Consider the following 21987-nt stretch of genomic DNA (forward strand, 5'->3'; position numbering starts at 1 on the left):
AGCAGATCTTATCATTCCTTCTTTTATATCTTCCCATTTATCCGAACATATAACTATGTTTTGACAGAATTCTTCTCTTTTCTCTTTCAAGATGTTTGCATCTATCTTTTGAGTTTTCCTGTTTTGTATTTGTTTCTTTCTTTGTGGTATGAAATTTAATTTGATTGTCAATAAGTAGTGGTCAGTTACAATGTTTGCCCCTTTCCGAACTCTCACATTCATTATTTCTTTCTGATTATAGTGTGTGATGGCTATGTGATCTATCTGGAACTCTCCAATACTTGTGTTTGGTGATTTCCATGTTTTCTGTTTCTTAGGAGGTTTTTTGAAATTTGTAGACATTAATTTTAAGTTATGACCCTTGCATGGTTCTATTAATCTTTCTCCATTTCTGTTTGTCCTTTTGTGAGCCAGGTAGTTTCCTACTGTTTTTTTGTATTTTTTTTCTTGGCCTATTTGTGCATTGAAGTCCCCAAACAGTATTTTCACATTTGATGTTGGGATTTTGGAAAGTTCGTGGTCTAGAGATTCCCAATATGTATCTACTTTCTGAGGGTTTTTCTTATTGTCATTGTTGATGGGTGCGTGGCAATTAATAAGTGTATAGGATTTATTTATGGCGCGGAATGTGAGAAAAGACAAGCGTTCATTGGGTGACTGGAAGTCGGTTATTGAGTTTACCCAGTTAGATTTCACGATGAAGCCTGTTCCAAGGTGGGGAAGGCCTCTTCCACATGGGTTCCAGCCTTTCTTTCCTTTAAATATCCTGTATCCTTCATAATCCATTAAATCTTCATCTGTAAATCTGGTTTCCTGCAGCGCACATATTTGGATTTTATATACCTTCAAGACTTTGGTGAGCTGCTTCAGTTTTCCCGGCTTCAAGAGCGAGTTAATATTTAGGGTTCCAAAGAAATGTACGTTGTTTTTCTTCAGTTTAGAGGATTTTGAATTTCTTGAACGACATGGTGCTTCAGGCTGTCCAGAATCCTTAGGCCTGATTGCGCTGCTGTTAGCGGCGGAGGATTGGTTACCTCCTGGAGTAGTTCTATCTAGAGAAATTGACATCATGCTTAGTTGTTTGAAATTCAGGGGGGAGATGGCTTTTTGGGCCATTCCGAGGTTAAAACTGGGATTGTAAGTTCCAGAGTGTGTGTTCAGCCGCTCCTAACATGGAGAACAGACGCTGTTTGTAGCCGCTCCTCTAGGAGTTCAGACGCTACATTTCGTTAGTTTTTGGTCCGCCCTGGGTATTTGATTTCCCCAGTACCACCTATATCTAGGAGGCATTCCCCTATCCGCCACCTGGGGAGGCGCCCGATGGGGGTACTAACAACCCCACACGGGATTTACCAGTAATATAATTAATCTTCAAACTTTTTGATATGGCTCACATGGGGAAGTCTAAGGTTTTGCCTGTTTTTGGGTTCATTAGTTCCACAGCATTATCGTGAGCAATTCGGCTAATTATGACAGGTCCTTTGTATGCTGCGTGAAACTTATGTATTTTGTGTTTCTGTTTGCTGGAGAGATGGTGTGTTTTTACAAATACTTTCTTGCCTACTGAGAATGTTCTTTTAATTGCTGTTCTGTCTCCTCTTTCTTTTCTTTTAATGGCTGCCTTTCTGATGTTGGAGAGTGCTGTCGCTATGACTTGTTTGTGCTGTCTACGTAGTACAATAGGAAATCCAACATTTTCTCTGGTTATGTTTGGGGGTTCAATATTTTTAGGTACAGTAACGGGAGGTAGTAGTGTAGTGCTATGTGTACTGAAAGTCTTTAATACTGCCAGTCTTAGGTAAAAATACCTCTGCTTTAATCCATAAAATACCGTCTAATTCTCTTTTACTGTGTACCGAAATACCTTGAACTTCTTGCAATTTTTCGTTGATTTCTTTATGGACTTCTAACATGAGTTGAGGCGATTCCCCTTTTTGTGCATACCATTCTAATTCTTCATCCTCTTTATCTCGCATCACTCTTAATTGTTTGTTTATAACTGGTATTTCTTCTAATTTTAGCTTTTGCTCAAAGAGAAGTGTGACATTCGCGAATGTTACGCTACCTTTCCCCATATCTATTATCACTCGTCTCTCATTTAAAAAATCTGCACCTATAATCAAATCTACAGTTAGTTTAGGTATAATCACGAAGTTGGCATCGATCTTTTGACCTTGACACGAAAGAGTTAACCTTGTTTGTCTCGTAACTTCCGCAGCATTGTTTCTAATAGGACCTCTTACTTTAATCTTACGTGTTTTCAGAACTGGCAATTCCTCATTGGCATTACAATGCATGAATAAATTTTCTGAGATCGCAGTCAGTTCACTTCCGCTATCAATTACAATACTGACTGGGATATGCTTTACCATGGCCTTCACAATTGGTTGAATTTGATAGGGTTGGTTCTGTTCTTCTTCTTCTTGCATCAACGAATCCTCCACTGAATCATACATGAGTCTTTTCAGGAATTTCCCTTGTGAATTCGAACTTTCTGTAGGATAAGCTTCGACTGCTACTTCTCTCTCTTTTATTTCCTCTTCTCTATTTCTTCCTTCATTTACGCTTTCTTCAACATCCTCTACTTTTTCCTCATCCTCGTCTATCTTTTCCTCCTTCGTCGCTACTTCCACATAATCGCATCTAAATGCTCTAATTATCGCTTCATAACTTTCTCCATTATATACGTTGGGCTGTGTGCCCACTAGTAACTTATTTTCAACTTCTGTCGACTGCACATTATCCTCATTGAATTCGCTTTCCCTGGTTTCCATCTAAAATAGCTCTGCAATACTCATTACTTCGTCCTTTCCTCCTACATTCGTTGTACATGCCTCTAGTAATTCATCTTCCTCGTCAGTATTTTCCCAATTAATTTCGTCCCAACACGATATTGTTATTTTCCTGTCTTCATCTGGTCCCTGCGGGGTTTGTTTCTTCCTTCTTCTCTTCTCGTGATAAGGTACTTACTTCTCTGTTCAAGGTGCTGCAATTGTCCTGGGTCGGTGTGTCATTCTCTTTGGCATGGGCGCTTAGCTGTCAATTCGAACGTTTATCGGGGTTTGGTGGTCTTACCTCCACCTTTTCTATCTGTATTCTCTTTTCTTTCTCTGCTTGTTGATATTGGTTTCTTTGTTGATAATTTGTCGGTCTATTGGCGCTCCAATACCCGTTCCGGTTGTCGTTATTCCCTCTGTAATAGTTGTTGCCGTTCCTGGGTGAATTATAGTTATTGCCATATTCTCTTTTAAATCCATAACCGGTTCTTTGTTGAAATCTATTGGTGCGAAGTTATCACGTGGTTCGTAATTATTGTTTCTTCGTACTGTGTCTTGTGGATTTCACTGCTTTTTGCTTTCGTTTTCACGTGCGCTTCGTCTTTTTCTTGCGTCATCTTCCGAAAGTGTGGACTCTAGTTCCCTTAGCATACCTTTAAATGCTTCAACGTCATTGCCTCCGCGACCTACTGATGATTGCTGGTATTTCAAAGGTAACTTCATCGCGCATAATTTAATCAACTCTCCGTCACTGTATGGTACATCTAAGCATTGATTTTTCTTTGCCATTAATTCGAAAAATTTCACGGGACTCTTCTCTCCTGAATTTTCAAAATATGGGTTCAGTAATAATTCGTACTTCACTCTGTTCTGTGCTTCGCTGGACCAATATCGTGAGTGAAACTTCTCTCTGAAATCTTCGTACGATCGGCATGTCGCTGCAACATTCTGCATGGTTTCTGCGACTGTTTCTGACTTGTGTGCACATATAAAGTCTAATTTGTGTGCTAGCGTCCAGTGTTCTAGTAATCCTGCTCGGAATTTATCAATAAAAGTTCGTGGATGTAATGAGTTTCCTTCTCGAAAGTGTTGAAATTTTCTGACTGTGAGGAAATGATCGTTGTCGTACTTCGTCGTAGTTCCATATGAAATTCGCGATTCTTCGCCACTTTTGTTTCTGATCATTTCTCCCGTCGTTCGATCCATTGGATATTGTCCACTGTAACTTTCGCGTACCCTTGCGTAGTATCGTTGGAGTGGTACGCAATAATTTTCTTCCATCGGTTGTGAACGTGTAGCTGAATGCATTGCACTGTACTCTTCGCGACCTGGCTTTCTATTGTCAGGTATTGGTTCGGTATCTTGTCTGGCTAACCTTGCCGCTTCTTGCACGATCCAAACTGTCTTGACACATACATTTGTGGTTCTGCATGTGTCTGTGGTGCCGTTTGTTCATCAAGAATTTCGAAACGTGTTTGTTGCGGTGCAGGCTGTCTGATTTCACGTGTATTATTTTCCGCCTGTGATTGGAATCGAAAATGCATGATATCTTCGTTAATTGCTTGCTTTTCCGGTGCTGTTACAGATACGGATGTGGTTGCAGACTCAGTGCTTGTTCGATCCTGCTCACTACGCTCTTCAATGGTTTGCAACAACTCTGTTCGCAATTTCTGAAATTGTCGCTTCGTCTGCGCTTCTATTTTGACTATGCGGTTATCATATCTTTTCAGCGCTGGTTTTGTGATACGTTTGTGTAACACATTGTTTTCAACAATTTCACGCGCTGTACCTGCTGCTTGTCTAGTAATTACGTTTATCTGTTTCTCTAGTTTCTTGACTTCTCCCTGGGTATTGTTACGTAATGTTTTGATCTCGTCCTGAGTGTCATTACGCAATGTTTGTACGTCCGCTTGTACCTTGTCAACGTCTGTTCTCAATTGATTGTGACCTGTTACTTAGTTTCCTATCACTTCTCGAGATTCTTTTGCCTCGTCTTCAATATAACTTAGGTGTAACTGAATTTTTTTGTTTTGTTCTTTACTCTCACGCATTTGTCTCGTGATTTCTGGAATTTGGTTCGTCGTTTCTGCATTCTGAATTTTAATTTGGTTTGCAATTTCTTTATTTTGTCTTGTCATGGTTTCCGTCATTAATTGCAAAAATTCTGCCAGATTGGTGGGTCCTATTGCGTTTTCCTCCGACGTCCTACGCTCTGTGTTTTCGCCCAAGTGTTGGTTTGCAACCGATTGCATTGAACTGTGCCATGACACGTTTCTGTTCGAATTCCTTGCACTCTGTGGTGAGGGAGCTCTGATTACTTGTACTATGGGTTCTACGTATTAAAGACGCAAGTTAGAATGCTCATCGGCTGTCTCTCTACTTTCCTGCTCCTCTGTCGTATGCTGACCTAGGTTTTCTGTGCCTTGGCGTACATTATCCTCGTTATGGTGCGTTATCTGTCCTATTTCTCGCGATACTGAATCGTCTGTTGTACTGTCCTCTATTCTCTGTCCATCTTCATGTTGGGTCTCTACTTCAATTCGGTCAAGGTCTCGACCTGCCATTGCTAATCTTTCCGAATCCCTTATTATCTGCTTTAAAAGCAATTCACGCGCCCTACTTCGCGTCAACATGCGCTTATACGATCTCACGCGTTTCATAAACTTTTTGCACACACGACTTGACAATCCTTTCACTTACTTGTTGGGTCAGAACCAACTTGTCAACAATGTATCCGCCACCTGTGCGCTTGCATTGGAGAGAAAACTTAAGTCTAACAATATTAAAATTCATAACTTAATTATGCTATTGTCTCTGCTAGAATGTCTCACGTTCTATTGAATACTTTCTTGCTATCTATCACTGCAGCTACTGTTTTCGACTATTTATAACTTTAGGAAAAAATTTTTTACTACGAAAGTTTTTCAACAAGATATTTTTCTGACCTAGTTAGGCATGTGGTCGACCTTCAATCATGGTATTTTACCATCCTGGCAGGGTCGCCATTCTCTAACATTCTGCATGGTGTCTGTTTGTTCTAAGTCGTGTCTCCCTACCACTTTCGCGCAACGACGCTCTGTCGTGTTTTTTAGGGAATTGACTAGTTTGAACCTGGGACCTGTTGCTGGTAAGGAGACGCCAGACCACACAAGACATGTAGAGTTCAGAAGAGTTCAGTGACACTAGCGATGATATAACCAAATACTTAATGATTTCAGCGTCAGCTCCACTGCACTCCCTGTAAAAGAATCTTAATACTAACTAAATTTAGTGGAAGGGGTTCAAGGCTTTCCTATTTTTAGTTAGCTGGTAAAATAACGTCGAAAAAGCAGACAAGCTTACCATTGGAAATTTTATTCTACTCACAAAACATTGTTTATAAATAGCACTATTGATAAAAGGAAATATTTTAATACAGGATGATAAAAACCAACTGTGTTCAACAAAAATGTGAACGAATATTGCCTGAGTGGGTTTCCAAGTTCTACAATGGATCGAAGGATGACCTATGCCATATCACATCTATAATCTAGGTTTAAATGAAGTTTTACAAAAGAGAAAACTATCAAAATGGTCTACAGCGACCCTCAATTGACTTTAATTACTTATCTAACTTGTCGTAAATTACAGTGGCTGATGTGGCTTCTCAATAATTATGTAACAGAGAAATCATCGCGTTTCAGATTTTAACTTACGTAGATAATGTGAATACCATGAGATTTAATTGACGATCGACACTAGTATTACGTAAAAAGGGGATGTAATAGATGAGACTTCTGCAGTTCTGAGTGAAGCCTTATGTGTTCAAAAATGCGGCATCGCGTGCGTTCATTACCTTGTCGGTGTTCGTCAGGGGGCGGCGGCCGGCGTAGCTCCATACAGCTCGCCCTTTCGGAAGCAAATCTGTCCTAACTCCTCCTTACTACAATTTACTGAAGTTGGTTAAAAAAAACCTATCTGGCTGTGTTTTCATCTGACCAATCAAGGTCTCAACGTAACCTTAAGCTCCGCCTACAAAAATTCTGTCTGTCCAATGAGAAACGTTATACTTTTCGTGGTGGGGCTCTACTTTTTAACATGGGCAGGGGGGTGGCCCTGGCGGTTACTTTTCGTGTTGGGGCAATGTTTTTAACGTTTGCAACGTAACAGAGACGCGAAAAAGTCTCACGCTAAAACTTGCAGCTGGTGTGGCCCTTTTAGTGTTATCGTAAGATCTATACTGTTCTTCTGGAGGGCTCTATCGTTTAACATGGGCTAGGGGTGGTCCTGGTGGTTGGCTGGCGACGTGGGTGTCGGTCCCTTATCGTAGGGCCTTCTAGCTTAACACGGTTCTGCTCTTGGCTTCTGTTCTCGTTTCTCCCCTCGGAACTGCTTCTGTCTCACGGTGGGAAGGTATGACATGCATTTAGGCATTCTTGTGTTAGTCTGTGGTATTCCATTTGCTCACTCGTTACTCGTATTACTTTGGTTAATTTAATGTCACGATTGATTCGGAGCTACGTGACATACTACTGGATTTGCTTATCATGTCAGGGTTTTCATGGAAGGTGTTGGGTTTGCCTGACACCTTACAGCATGCCTCATAATACTGACAGCCGGTCCTTGTTGACTACTAAACAGGAAGAAAAACAAAAGAGGCCGTCTCGTTACGACGTGAGGACGCACCGTGGTCCTACTCGCTGCGGAATTATCGACGCATGTCTTTTCGTATCGACGTGGTAGTTTAGTCTTTAATTTAAAAAAAAAAAAAAAAAAAAGAAATTTCATGCTTCAGCTTCTATCTTGGATAATACAACTGCGAAGTGGGTTATGGAACGTGCTCCAGAGAAAATTTGAGAAGCATTGCTGATACTTGGCGTTCCGTACGATCGCACAGCGTTGTTTGTTTAGTTTGTGCGAAAACCGGGGACTATCTTTCTCATTGTTGCCAAACATGTAGTGGACGGCGTTGCCACTTATCCCTGTCACAGAATTCTTGTTTGTTTTCGAAAAATATACTTAATACGTGAAAAGGGACGAATGCGCAGTTGTCCGGTCAAGAGTCAGACGTAGAGGAAAGCCAGTATCTGGCATACCAAACGCCAAACATCTTTTGCTGATCCGCAGCCAGTGCAGTAGCCATCCATATGCATTACTTCGCAGGTGATACACAACAGAGAGTCCACCTGGTGAATTTTATGTATGCGAGATTGGGACACCTGCTTCGCGTTAACCGTTATGTACGAATCGGACTGGACATCCGTATCAAGAGTGGCGGCGCTCAACGCCTGCCGCAGAACATACCACTCTGCTGGGGATACTTCCTTCCGGCATGTTCGACGCCCTACTCATCTACAGGTTGGTGTATATCGCTCTTGCCAATATCAAGTGTGTGGGCAATAGTGCAGTGTGGATATAGCTTAGGTCAAGGAAGGATTGTCCAACGTACAAGAAAGACGCTGGGATGACCGATAACAGCACCGGTGGAGAGAGGGAGATCGGTACTAATGTGTGAGGCCGTTCCAATTAGACTTAATAAGTGGTGTTAAATGAATGCAAGAAAGAGCAGACGAATGATTGCAGGTTTAATTGGGTCACTGAAATTCATAAGAACCCAGACGGCCACAAGCTTGAAGATAGGTAACTATCTTACAGAAGCCAACTTGCAAATTTTCAGAAACCAGTGTTAGGAATCTAACAATGTAGAACGGCCCCTTACATATCGAGAAGACTAGATGAGAGCGTGCACAGACACCTTTAAGTACTCATTCATTCCACGCTAAATATGCAAATGGAACACGAAGAAACATTTTCAATTTACTGTTGTTTGCAGTGTAGAGGTGTAGTTGCAAATGAAGTTAGAAATGTAACAGTGCCACTGCAGGAAATACGAACTTAATTACCAGTCACTTTTTGTTATTTTTGTAGCGGCAATGATACAATGAGGCACGTTAAGGTATTGAAAATCAGTGTTTTCGCTACCACGTGCTACATAGTTCTTATTTCAGAAGTTATTGGGCAGACGCTTTCTCCAGTGCTTAATTTCTAAAATTCTAGGTGCTGGAACGCAATTCTTGAACCATGCAACCCCTCTCCCCCTCACCCTTAGCCATAAATATCAGGAGTTTCGATTTTTGAAAACTTTTGATAAAATTTACAATGAGAAACATATTTTTATGAAAAACAAACTGATGAACTCCACCCGAACAAGTCATGAAGGCCCAACGGTACCGACCGGCAGCCGTGTCATCCTCAGCCCACAGGCGTCACTGGATGCGGATATGGAGGGGCATGTGGTCAGCCCACCGCTCTCCCGGCCGTATGTCAGTTTACGAGACCGGAGCCGCTACTTCTCAGTCAAGTAGCTCCTTGATCTGTCTCACACGGCCTGAATGGACCACATTTGCCAACAGCACTCGGAAGACCGGATGGTCACCCATCCAAGTGTTAGGCCACCCCGCCAGCGCTTAACTTTGGTGATCTGACGAGAACCGGTGTTACCACTGAGTCGAGGCCATTGGCATGTTTTTATGAAATATCTTTATGAAACTCAGTTTTTAAAATATCTTGAGGTTAAAACAATAAAACCACAAAATTTAATATAAACAACCGGTGCTACCGTTTCTCCCATAGGAGTGTCACTTTTCTCCCTAGTTCTGATCGATACATATTGGCACAAGTCGGTAGTCTACGTGAGTAAAACGTAATGTTTTCAATTCCTTCCAGCAGCAGTGTTCAAAACAGTTGCACTGAAGCTACTCCGTGAACGTGTTTCCAGTATCAATTAATTTTAGGGGCTGACGATTAAGATATTCCTGGCTCATATAGTTCACGTACAATTCCGACTCCCCGAAGAGTCAGGAAAAACAAAACACGATGTGACATGAGACACGGAGTTGGATGTTTAGTAAATGCTTAAATGCCATTTGTCTACTACTCATTGTTACAACCGGACTGATTTAAGCTCATACTTTTTCCTACAAATAATAAACAGTTTTGAACACGTACATCTCTATAATACGTCTTCAACGAACGTTAATTATTTGTGCCATTTGTAACATAGCAGGTAATCGGCAGCAGTAAACGAACAACTTAATCATAGCTAACACTTGGTTCAAGAGTCATGAAAGAAGGTTGCATACATGGAAGAATCCTGGAGATACTAGAAGGTATCAGATAGATTATATAATGGTAAGACAGAGATTTAGGAACCAGGTTTTAAATTGTAAGACATTTCCAGGGGCAGATCTGGACTCTGACCACAATCTATTGGTTATGAACTGTAGATTAAAACTGAAGAAACTGCAAAAAGGTGGAAATTTAAGGAGATGGGACCTGGATAAACTGACTAAACCAGAGGTAGTACAGAGTTTTAGGGAGAGCATAACGGAACAATTGACAGGAATGGGGGAAAGAAGTACAGTAGAATAAGGATGGGTAGCTCTGTGGGATGAAGTAGTGAAGGCAGCAGAGGATCAAGTAGGTAAAAAGACGAGGGCTAGTAGAAGTCCTTGGGTAACAGAAGAAATACTGAATTTAATTGATGAAAGGAGAAAATATAAAAATGCAGTAAATGAAGCGGGCAAAAAGGAATACAAACGTCTCAAAAATGAGATTGACAGGAAGTGCAAAATGGCTAAGCAGGGATGGCTAGAGGACAAATGTAAGGATGTAGAGGCTTATCTCACTAGGGGTAAGACAGATACTGCCTACAGGAAAATTAAAGAGACCTTTGGAGAAAAGAGAACTACTTGTATCAGTATCAAGAGCTCAGATGGAAACCCAGTTCTAACCAAAGAAGGGAAAGCAGAAAGGTGGAAGGAATATATAGAGGGTCTATACAAGGGCGATGTACTTCAGGACAATATTATGAAAATGGAAGAGGATGTAGATGAAGATGAAATGGGAGATACGATACTACGTGAAGAGTTTGACAGAATACTGAAAGACCTAAGTCGAAATAGGGCCCCGGGAGTAGACAACATTCCATTAGAACTACTGGCAGCCTTGGGAGAGCCAGTCCTGACAAAACTCTACCATCTGGTGAGTAAGATGTATGAGACAGGCGAAATTCCCTCAGACTTCAAGAAGAATATAATAATTCAAATCCCAAAGAAAGCAGGCGTTGACAGATGCGAAAATTACCGAACTATCAGTTTAATAAGTCACAGCTGCAAAATACTAACGCGAATTCTTTACAGACGAATGGAAAAACTGGTAGAAGCCGACCTCGAGGAAGATTAGTTTGGATTCCGTAGAAATGTTGGAACACGTGAGGCAATACTGACCCTACGACTTATCTTAGAAGAAAGATTAAGGAAAGGCAAACGTACGTTTCTAGCATTTGTAGACTTAGAGAAAGCTTTTCACAATGTTGACTGGAATACTCTCTTTCAAATTCTGAAGGTGGCAGGGGTAAAATACAGGGAGCGAAAGGCTATTTACAATTTGTACAGAAACCAGATGGCAGTTATAAGAGTCGAGGGGCATGAAAGGAAAGCAGTGGTTGGGAAGGGAATAAGACAGTCTTGCAGCCTCTCGCCGATGTTATTCAATCTGTATATTGAGCAAGCAGTAAAGGAAACAAAAGAAAAATTTGGAGTAGGAATTAAAATCCATTGAGAAGAAATAAAAACTTTGAGGTTCGCCGATGACATTGTAATTCTGTCAGAGACAGCAAAGGACTTGGAAGAACAGTTGAACGGAATGGACAGTGTCTTGAAAGCACGATATAAGATGAACATCAACAAAAGCAAAACGAAGATAATGGAATGTAGTTGAATTAAGTCGGGTAATGCTGAGGGAATTAGATGAGGAAATGAGACACTTAAAGCAGTAAAGGACTTTTGCTATTTGGGGAGCAAAATAACTGATGATGGTCGAAGTAGAGAAGATATAAAATGTAGACTAGCAATGGCAAGGAAAGCGTTTCTGAAGAAGAGAAATTTGTTAACATCGAGTATAGATTTGTGTGTAAGGAAGTCGTTTCTGAAAGTATTTGTATGGAGTGTAGCCATGTATGGAAGTGAAACATGGACGATAAATAGTTTAGACGAAAAGAGAATAGAAGCTTTCGAAATGTGGTGTTACAGAACAATGCTGAAGATTAGATGGGTAGATCACATAACTAATGAGGAGGTATTGAATAGAATTGGGGAGAAGAGGAGTTTGTGGCACAACTTGACTAGAAGAAGGGACCAGTTAGTAGGGCATGTTCTGAGGCATCAAGGGATCACAAACTTAGCATTGGAGGGCAGCGTGGAGGGTAAAAATGGTAGAGGGAGACCAGGAGTTGAATACACTAAACAGATTCAGAAGGATGTAGGTTGCAGTAAGTACTGGGAGATGAAGAAGCTTGCACAGGATAGGGTAGCATGGATGCTGGTTCAAAGCAGTCTCAGCACTGAAGACCACAACAACAACAACAAACGAAATACAGTCGACAAAATGGTTAACGATTTGTACCGATCACAACTTTGGGATAAACTTGTGCTTATCTTGGGTATACTATACACACACACTTACACACCCGCATACACACACACCATCTCGCCTCGTGGCCTTGCCCATCGTATATGGTTGGTCATCCATTGACACGTTCACTGGTGTCGGCGCAGAGAGAAATTTTAATTACGTTGGGATTTAATACACGTGTACCAATCTTCGGTGCCGACTTGTTCCAGTGAGTTAAAAAAAAAAAATCCCCAAGAGGTGCCGGAACGTCGTTCCGGCCAGAAATAAGTCCTAGATATCTCCGTCCGTCTGTCTCGCACGCGGGGTCTTGTCGTTCCTATGCGCTGTGAAAATTATCTAAGTTACATAGTGTTTAGCACGAAAAACCCATTTAAGATGCGAGAACTGCATTGCGATTGATACTCGTAGTTTTGAGAGCTTTCTGGACAATACTGGCCCTCAACATATACAAATGTATAGTGCTTCGGATAAACAGGCAGAATGGCCAGTAGTATGATCACACTATTGAAGAACAGTCATTAGAAGTAGTCACAGCTATAAAATATCTAGGAGTATACGTGCGAAGCGATTTAAAGCGGAACGACCACATAAATGGAATCGTAAGGTAGATGCCAAACTGAGAGTCATTAATAGAATCCTCAGAAGGTATATACCACGTACATAGCAGGTATCTCACAATGCCCTCATTGGACTAATGGTCGTAAATCTGAAATCTGCACCAGATATGATTGACAGAGGAAACAGAGAAGAACCGAAGAAGAGCAGCACGTTTCGTTACAGGTTTATTTAGTAAGCGCAAAAGCATCACGAAGATACTCATCCAACTCCACAGGTAGACACTGCAAAAGGGGCGTTCTGCATCATGGTTTATTTTACTCTTCAAATTGCGAGATCGTACGTTCCTGGCAGAGTCAACCAGTGTATTGATTCCTAATATGTATATCACGCGAAAAACGTAAAATTAGAGAGGCTGGAGCTGACACAGAGGCTACGCGCGAAGTGACAATGGTGGCAAAGTCTCCACTGTCATGCAGCGTAAGGTGGATTGAGAAATATAGCTATAGATAGTAATAATAATTTCATGTGGCACAATGGCCTGGTGTAAGTCTTTAATTTGGATGCACTTCGACGGCTTACACGTCCCTAACCTACTCCAGATTGCTAACCGAGGAAAGAAATTCACACGCACATGAAATTTGACGTTTTGTTGTTCGGCGCGGATCTCAGAGACTGGCGGGTAGCTCATTTCAGCTGCGGTTAAAATGTGACCGTGAGGTGACGTACAAGCTGTGACGCTACAGCAAAAACGTAACCCTTACAATAGTACCGCGACAGTAGCTCCACAGAGAGGAGGATACAGTGGCGTAACAACAAATGCGTAGGAATACATGGTGCGCTGTTTATGTGCATTCAGGATGGGCTGAGGATACTTAACGGGGTCAATGGGGCGACTCTGCTAATTGTAGGCGGGATTACTCCCTCTTCCTGAACAGCCGCAGAGCGTTTAAAATGCACTACACCTATGGCTGCCGGGGCATTGTCGGTCTTCTGACGGGACAAGGCCATTATCCCACTCAACTCGAACGATACAAGCTTGGGCAGAGAAGCTTTTAGCGAATATTCAGACAATGGAGCTGCAAAAGACATCATCTTCCATTATTTGACACATTTCATGTACACCTTGCAACCGGTCTATGCGCGGACTACTTAACATAGGCTACTAATGAAATCCACGATAGGATAATGGGAAAGCTGCCGCGGTGAGTGACGTTAGAGACTATGGGTATAAAATATGTTGAAGCAACCTACAATGACTGCGAGTGAAGACTGAGTGTCAAGTAGTGAGAATAAAGTGATAAATGACGACATTACCCGTTTGCGGCTCATAGCCTATGGTGCTACCGAAAGAACAGAAAAAAGTTGTGCTGATCCACATCTGACGCATGCTAAACACTTAGGCTTAACCAAGTGCTAAAATTAGATTAGTGTTATAGCTATACTAACAAAAGTACAGGATATTATCGTAGTAAAACACTATAGTGATTTTATCAAGTACTGTAATGTTCTTCAGTGAGTAAAGAGAAGGATGTTAAACACTTTGCAGGAAACCATCTGTGGGCTGTAGACGCATAGCGCGACTGCCAGCGGTGACTGCGCTGCGAACATAACATACTCGTACATCTCCCACTATTATCTATTCTTTTTTCTCCAGCTACATATTAGTTAAATTTCCTGATTTCATCAAAATGAGTAATATATATAATTTTCCGTGGAATACTAACATTAATATATTATGTTCTCTAAAAATTTTTCTATTTTCTTGTATTAGAAATAGATTGACTGGGAACAGGAAATACGTAAAGAGAGCTATTATTATTCAAATTATTATTGTTCATTGTATACTCAAACTGCAACTGTATGTCATGAAGATGTATTACATTATTATTGAAGTAATGGTATATACGAACTGAACGAACACCTAAGCAAAGAACCATAAGCGTCTTGAAGCAAATAAATAATAATAACCACGCACTTGTCATGAGAGTAAAGTGACAAAATTTGCTGTTATTTTCCTAAGCTTTTCCTTCCATCCAATTACTTAAAATTCCATTCTTCTACCTCGAGTCACATCGTCGCACTGCCTGAACACACTGTGTCACAGTACCAGAAACGCATGTGAGGGACTACATGCGGTCTGTGATCAGCCTGACGCTGCATACTCCAAATTGTTCTCAGAATTAGTGTTTTCCAGTAATTATCTTTTTATCAGTAAGATGCATTCAATTTAGGATCCCTGTGTTTCATTTCACATATTAATTTGACACAATATGAACAGTACACTAACGCCATCGGTGATTCGCTAATATTGGAAACAAGAAAGAAGAAACGAGTAATGATAATGGTGCAGGTGGGAATAAGATTTAGGCTTCTCGTAATATCAAGAAACGATCGAGGTATGAAGAGAGAAATATTCTTATTCTGATACGTCAAGAAAGGTTATCAGTGATTTAGCAGCCTCTTTTCTCTTCTTAGTTACAAACATGTTAGCGTAAAATACGACTACAGAACCGATGACAGTGTTGCTAGTCAAAGCTGCATTAGTTATCGATTTAAACACGCATCGCTTGTCTGAATCTCAGCTTCCATTTTCTCACATGATATCTTCCTAACCATGGATCAAAGGCAACAGGCAGGTTCCATATTGCTCAACTTCCGAAAAGCATATGACACGGTGCCCCACTGCAGAGTGTTAACGATGGTTCGAGAATATGGAACAGGTTTCGAGATAGGTGACTGTCTCCAAGACTTTTTAAGTAATAGATCCCAATACCAGCAATCTGTTGCTCTTTGCTGATGGTGCTGTGGTGTACGAGAAGGTGTTGGCGTTGAGTCACTGTAGGAGGATACAAGATTACCTGGACAAAATTTCTACTTGGTGCGATGAATGACAGCTTGCTTTAAATGTAGAAAAAGTATGAGTTCATGCAGATGAGTAAGAAAAACAAATCCGTAATATTCGAATAAAGCATTAGAGCATGCTACTTGACACAGTCACGTAGAATGAATACCTAGGCGTAATGATGCAAGGCGGTATTAAATGGAACGAACATTTAGGGATTGTAGTAGGGAAGGCGTGTATGGTCGAGTTCCGTTTATTGGTAGAGTTGTAAGAAAAGTGTGGTTCATCCGTAAAGGAGATCGCGTGCAGAACACTAGAGTACTGAGAACTGCTCGAGTGTTTGGGGTCATCACCACGTCAGATTAAAGGAAAACATCGAAGCAGTTCAGAGGCGGACTGACAAATTTGTTACCAGGAGGTTCGATCAACACGAAGGTATTACGGAGATGCTCCAGAAACTCGAATTCATATCCCTGGAACGAAGGCGCCTTTTTTTTTTCGAGGAACACTACAGAAAAAATTTAAAGAACCGGCCTTTGAAGATGACTGCCGAACGATTCTACTGCTAGCAATGTACATTTCAGGTAAGAACGAAGAAGATAAGAGAAATTAGGTCCCGTACGGAGGCATATAGACAGTCGTTTGTCCTTCTTTCTATTTCCGAGTGGAAAGGAAAACGAAAGGAAATGGCTAGTAATGGTACGAAGTACCGTCCGTCACGCAACATACGGTGATTTGAGGAATGTGTATGTAGATATAGATGTAGATGGAGCCAACTGAACTAACTGTCTCTGCGTGTTGGTTCGCGTTGCCCGATTTTAAAGTGAGATGAGGCACAGTACGCTTTCTGCTAGGCGAAAATGTTGGGATGAATATGAGACTACAATTTTTAGGAGTAATCTATACAGTAAAATATGTCACAGCCTAATTCCACAAACAGGTGAAGAAATTGGCTACTATTAACATTTGAAATTTCGGCGCCACTTGGATCCCACGAAGTACGATTTATAGAGAGGCAACTTTCCTGTCCCATTATTTGGAAAATTGACTTAGATTCTTGAATGACTTGTGATTTTGTATGATTAGAGAATGAACTGACTGTCCTTCGTGCATTTGAGGACTTCATTCAGAAATACCAGAAATTATGTGCTCTTGTACGTGAACTTTAAACTTGTCAGTACTTGCGTCAATACAAACCAGTACGGCTTATCAGAATAAGCCTCCTTTCGTTTTAAACAGGGTGGAAACATTCAGGCATCCATCCAGGATCAATAATGCGGTCCACGTTTGCTACTTCAGCTCATGGATTTCCAGCTGTCCCTCTCCCTCCCGCAATATGGAATAGATGGCCACCCACCACCGTCAACGTCGTTCAGACGATGTAAAGCCCCAAGAGAATTTACAGTGTGACGCAACTGCGCTATATTTGGCGAGGTAAACAGAGAGTACCCGGAACAACCTTCCACACTCCTTTATTTGCGGAATCTGTATGCATTACCAAATAAAGTCTCCCTGTTTTTCCTGTCTGTATATGAACATTAAACTCAGGAACTACAGTAGAGATTTGCTACGGTTCTCACTAACAGATAGACTGTTCACAAGATATTTTTGTGTACATAATTCATTACTGCTGCGCCAGATTATTCTTCCGGCCGTAAATACTTAGTGCTATATGTGCGCAGCGAGTTACTAAATGAAAGTAGTCAGTCCGGCTTTGATTCGCTAGCCAAGGTTAAATAGTTATAACAACTACTCTACTGACATGAACCCTGCAGCACGCTGACTGCTGCTCAGTAAAAAAAAACACAGACCACTAGGTCATAAAATAAAATGCCTCTTACCTTCTCTACTTAACCGCCCACTGTTGTTACACAGCCTTGGAACTCTGCGAAGGAATTATGTGGATAAAAATTAAAGATATGAGAGTGAAACTGTCAATTAAAATTAGACAGTTTAATTTCCACAAAAACACCACCATTTTTAGTGTCATGTGCCACAATACATAGTCGGTGTGTAGGCTTCTGATAATGAAATTAGAAAGAACAATACAGGATAAAAAGGGGTATGATCTCGTTTAGGATCAGGAAAGCGAAAAGAACAAGAGATACTTAGGGTGTCTGAGGTTGATACGACAAATAGTGCTAGAAGGTAATAGGGATAGGTTCATTTATTTATTGATTGGGAAAAAGTGTTTGACACAGTCTACTGGAGTACCTCCTGAAGAGTTTGAAATTGTTTGGTGCAGACTGAAGGACAGAGAACTGGAACAGAAACTGCACACAAGACAAATGTGGCAGTAAGAATTGATCATTACGAAGCAGATGAAACGGATACTGGTAGAGGTATTAGACAAGGGTGTAGTCTGTCGCCGACAGTTCCCATTACATATGCTGAAAAGCTAAAAAAGGAAGCGTTAGTAAAAAAAATGGTTCAAAATGTCTGTAAGTACTACGGGACTTAACATCTGAGGTCATCAGTCCCCTAGACTTAGAACTACTTAAACCAAAGTAATCTTAGGACATCACATACATCCATGCCCTAGGCAAGATTCTAACCTGCGACCGTAGCAGCAGCGCGGTTCCGGACTGAAGCGCGTAGAACCGCTCGGCCACAGCGGCCGGCGTCATTAGTAGAAGCGAGAGGTATGGTACTAGGCGGAGAATAGATTAAGACAGTTAACTACGCAGATGGCGAAGCAATGTTGGCAGAAGAACTACATTTAATGATGAAAACAGTCGTAAAATTGGGAAAGCAGTACGAAATGAGGATAAATACAGGAGAGACATCAGTGGTAAGAATAAACAATCATCAAGGCTGCGTCAAGATACCAGTGGAACGAAACACAATCGAACAAGTAAAATATGTTACGGACTTTGTTTGATGACAGAAAATGGAACCTGTATAGAGAAAATGAGAAGAAGATTATCTACAGGTAAAACATCTCTTGAATAGATGTAAGATTTGTTGACTGTAAGAAGAACTGTGGTGGAACTAACAAAGAGGTTCTCCAAGTGTTTGGTCTCAAGTATAATATTACAGTATGTGACCCGAATTAGCGACAGGCAAAAGGAAGAGAAGAACTATTTGAAATGTTATGAAATCTGACCGTGGAGAAAAAAATATTATGGACCCATGGAAGAAGAAATGAAGAAACACTTCATTGAATTGGAGAAGAAAGAAAAGAAAAGTGGAAAAGAAAGCCTCTGCACTTAGACATGGAACGTACACTTCTTGATCAAATGTATCCAGACACCTATTAATGGGCTATGGGGTACGCCGACCATTCACCTTTGTGACAGCTTGAGCTCTGTCGAGTACACTTTCAGTCAGTTGTCTGGATGTCTGTGAAAGAATGGCAGCCTGTTCTTCCTCAACTGTAACCTGAGAAGATAGTAATGGTGATGATGGACGCTTTGGTCTGGAGCGAAATCGAAGTTTGACTGATCCCAAAGATGTTACATTGGCTTCAAGTTGGGACTGTGGGCAGACCTGTCCATTTCAGGAATGTTATTGCCCACAAACTATTGCTAGCCAAATACTGGTTAACGAAAGGCTACATTGTCGTGCTGACACAAACAATCGTCACCTGTGAACTGTTCCGCCACCGCGTGCAGTACACAATGTTCTAAAATGTGTTCATATCCTTCCGCATTTAGCGTCGTACTAAGTGTAATAGGTGAATCACAACCCTCCCCACGAAACACTCTCCCATACTATAACACCACATCCTCCATACTACCCTACTGATACTGCATGTGATGGGAAGTAATGTTCTCCATGCATTATCCAAATCAAGACACTTTCTTCGCATTGCCACAGGGTATTGCATGATCCGTCACCTCATTTCACTCATTTCCAGTGATACACTCTCCAGTGGCGTTGCATTTTACACCTCTTCAAGCTTCGCTTATCACTGACTATAAAAACTTCAGGCTAATGAGGGGCTGCTCGCCCATTGTACCCAATTCGTTTTAGCTCCCGGCAAACAGTCATTGTGCTGCCTGAACTGATGTCTGCTTTCATATTAGTTTTTACAACCACCCTTCCTCAATGCTCGGCTGATCGTGTGCGACAGTGTACGAGGTCTTCTTGGTCTTGGTTTGGTTGTGGCAGTTTCTTCGCGTGTCCACTTCACAAGCACATCATCGCCAGTCGACTTTGGCAACTTTGGAAAGGTTGAAATATCTCTGAAAGACTTGGTACTCGAATGACTAACCCAAATTCGAAGTCGCAGAGCTGTCCTGCCCTACCTTTCCTGGAACTGTAAGCTCTTTTTGACAATTCTCTCTTCGCCTACCCGGAGTGATTGAACCGTTTTAGTTTGTTAGAAACTTTTGTAACTTGTTTCGTTAGCTGAAACCAGCTGTCTGCAACTAGTTTACATGCTGCAGTGAAGAAGTCTTCGTTATATATTAAAAAACTCCTACTACCATTTTTTTTATTTTATCCCAAGTAATTACATTGGATATATTGGTAATATTGTAATGAACTAATACAAAACCATTAATTTCAGGTGTTAAACGTAACAATCATCATTCTATTATCGTAAATGGTCCACTGAAGAAAACAAACAAACAATTTAAATTGGGCTCATATTGACCAGGAAAACAGTTAATAAAATTTATGTGCTTTAAATATAAAAATAAACAAAACATCATTGGATACTACTGACTCAGATGTAAAAAGTCACACATTTTTAAAGTAATAGTTCTGAAAATAAGGGAATATATGTTTTTAATGTGCTTATGGGGTCTATTGGCGCCATTGATACTGGGAGTGTTAGTGGGTGCAACTCTTCAGACTCAGTTACTATTGAAATTGCTTTACACTGATTTATGAATTTGACCCCAGTGGCCAATAGGTGCTGATCTGAGCATGTTGCGTCCTGTTAACACCCTGGTTTTGGCAGAAGTTTCTAAAAGATTTAACCTGTTAATGATACAAGGAAGACCTATCTTAAATTGATGTTGTTAACATGTTGTGATGTCCTGTGTCTACCAGTGAACTGTTTCAAGTAAACTTACGTGTATGGGTAATGTTGATGTAAATTATATGGTTGAATAGTGATTAGTTGCTCTGCCAAGGCTAAGATGTAACCAGTCCAAGTGTGTAATATTACTTGATGGACGTTTAATAGCAACTACATTGGAGCTATACTGTCTGCGATCGAAACCTGGAACCTTCGAAGTTCATAAGAGAAGGAAAGCTTCCTGTCTCAAAAGTGTGATATGAGATTGGTTATATTATTTTCAGCTTACTCAGTTTCCGGAAATTCTGTATTAAATATTGGTTTTACTATCACTAACGTCGTCTCAACAACTTTCTGAAGAGATGAATGCTAGAAATGAAGCGAATCCAGGAATTGGAGCGTTATTCTTGGCATGGCAGTCGATACTTCAAGTTGCACACATTGTGAATTGCATCACAAAACTTCCCCGTTATATGACAATGGTCTCTACAGGGAGGTTCCACATCTCTCTCCAATGGCAGCCCACAAATATCACATTCAACTGCCCTCCTGTACAATGAGTTGTTCTCCTGTGGGGATGGCCATGGTGACATTGTTCCCATTAATGTAATCAACTTCCTAAACAAGTTTATCAGGCTTAGTGAGCAAATAATCTAGCAGGATTATCCCTGATGTGAGATTCGAATTTATTGTGGCTAGAGTAATAGAAGGATACAACTCGATATGCAGCCATACACGGTAGTGCCAGTCTATGTATGTGGCATGGGAGGCAGAGCGGTTATGTATTTAATCCAAACATAGTGTTGCTTCTCACCCTTGAAGATTAGCAACAATTCTACATGTTAGGTGTAATTATTGGCTACTTTGCAAAAGTAGAGGGGTTCACCTACTTTCTGCCTGACTTCTTTGTTTTGTATTGTTTGTTCATGGTCATCTTCATCTGTTGGTTTATCAGCTCCCAGATGTTCTGCCTCTCGAATTTTGGAATGTCCTGGAGTTCCGTGAGTAATGAGATGCCTTGGAAATTGTAATATCTGTGGGCATCAGTGGTTTCGCATGTAATTCGAAGTACTGCTTTTGTCGAATAATTTCTATCAAAACGTTCTCGGTCACGGATTCGACACCCCCCCCCCCCCCCCCCCCCCCACTCCTTTAATTTTGATTAATAGTCAGCAGTCGTCGCCAAAGACTTCCGGCATAAGGAGTCTCCCTCATTCTGCCAACAGCATTTTCAAAAAGGGCGGAGGAGCGGAAAAATGTATAGGGCACTCTCTTGTCGTTGGCGTGTGAAACTGCCCCTAAAGGTAGAAGAATTAGCAATGATCGACGGAACGAGGACACAGAAGGCAATGGAAACCACTGCAATAAAGACACGTAATGTATGTCCA

This window comes from Schistocerca piceifrons, chromosome 5, assembly GCF_021461385.2.
Source record: "Schistocerca piceifrons isolate TAMUIC-IGC-003096 chromosome 5, iqSchPice1.1, whole genome shotgun sequence".
NCBI lineage: Eukaryota > Metazoa > Arthropoda > Insecta > Orthoptera > Acrididae > Schistocerca > Schistocerca piceifrons.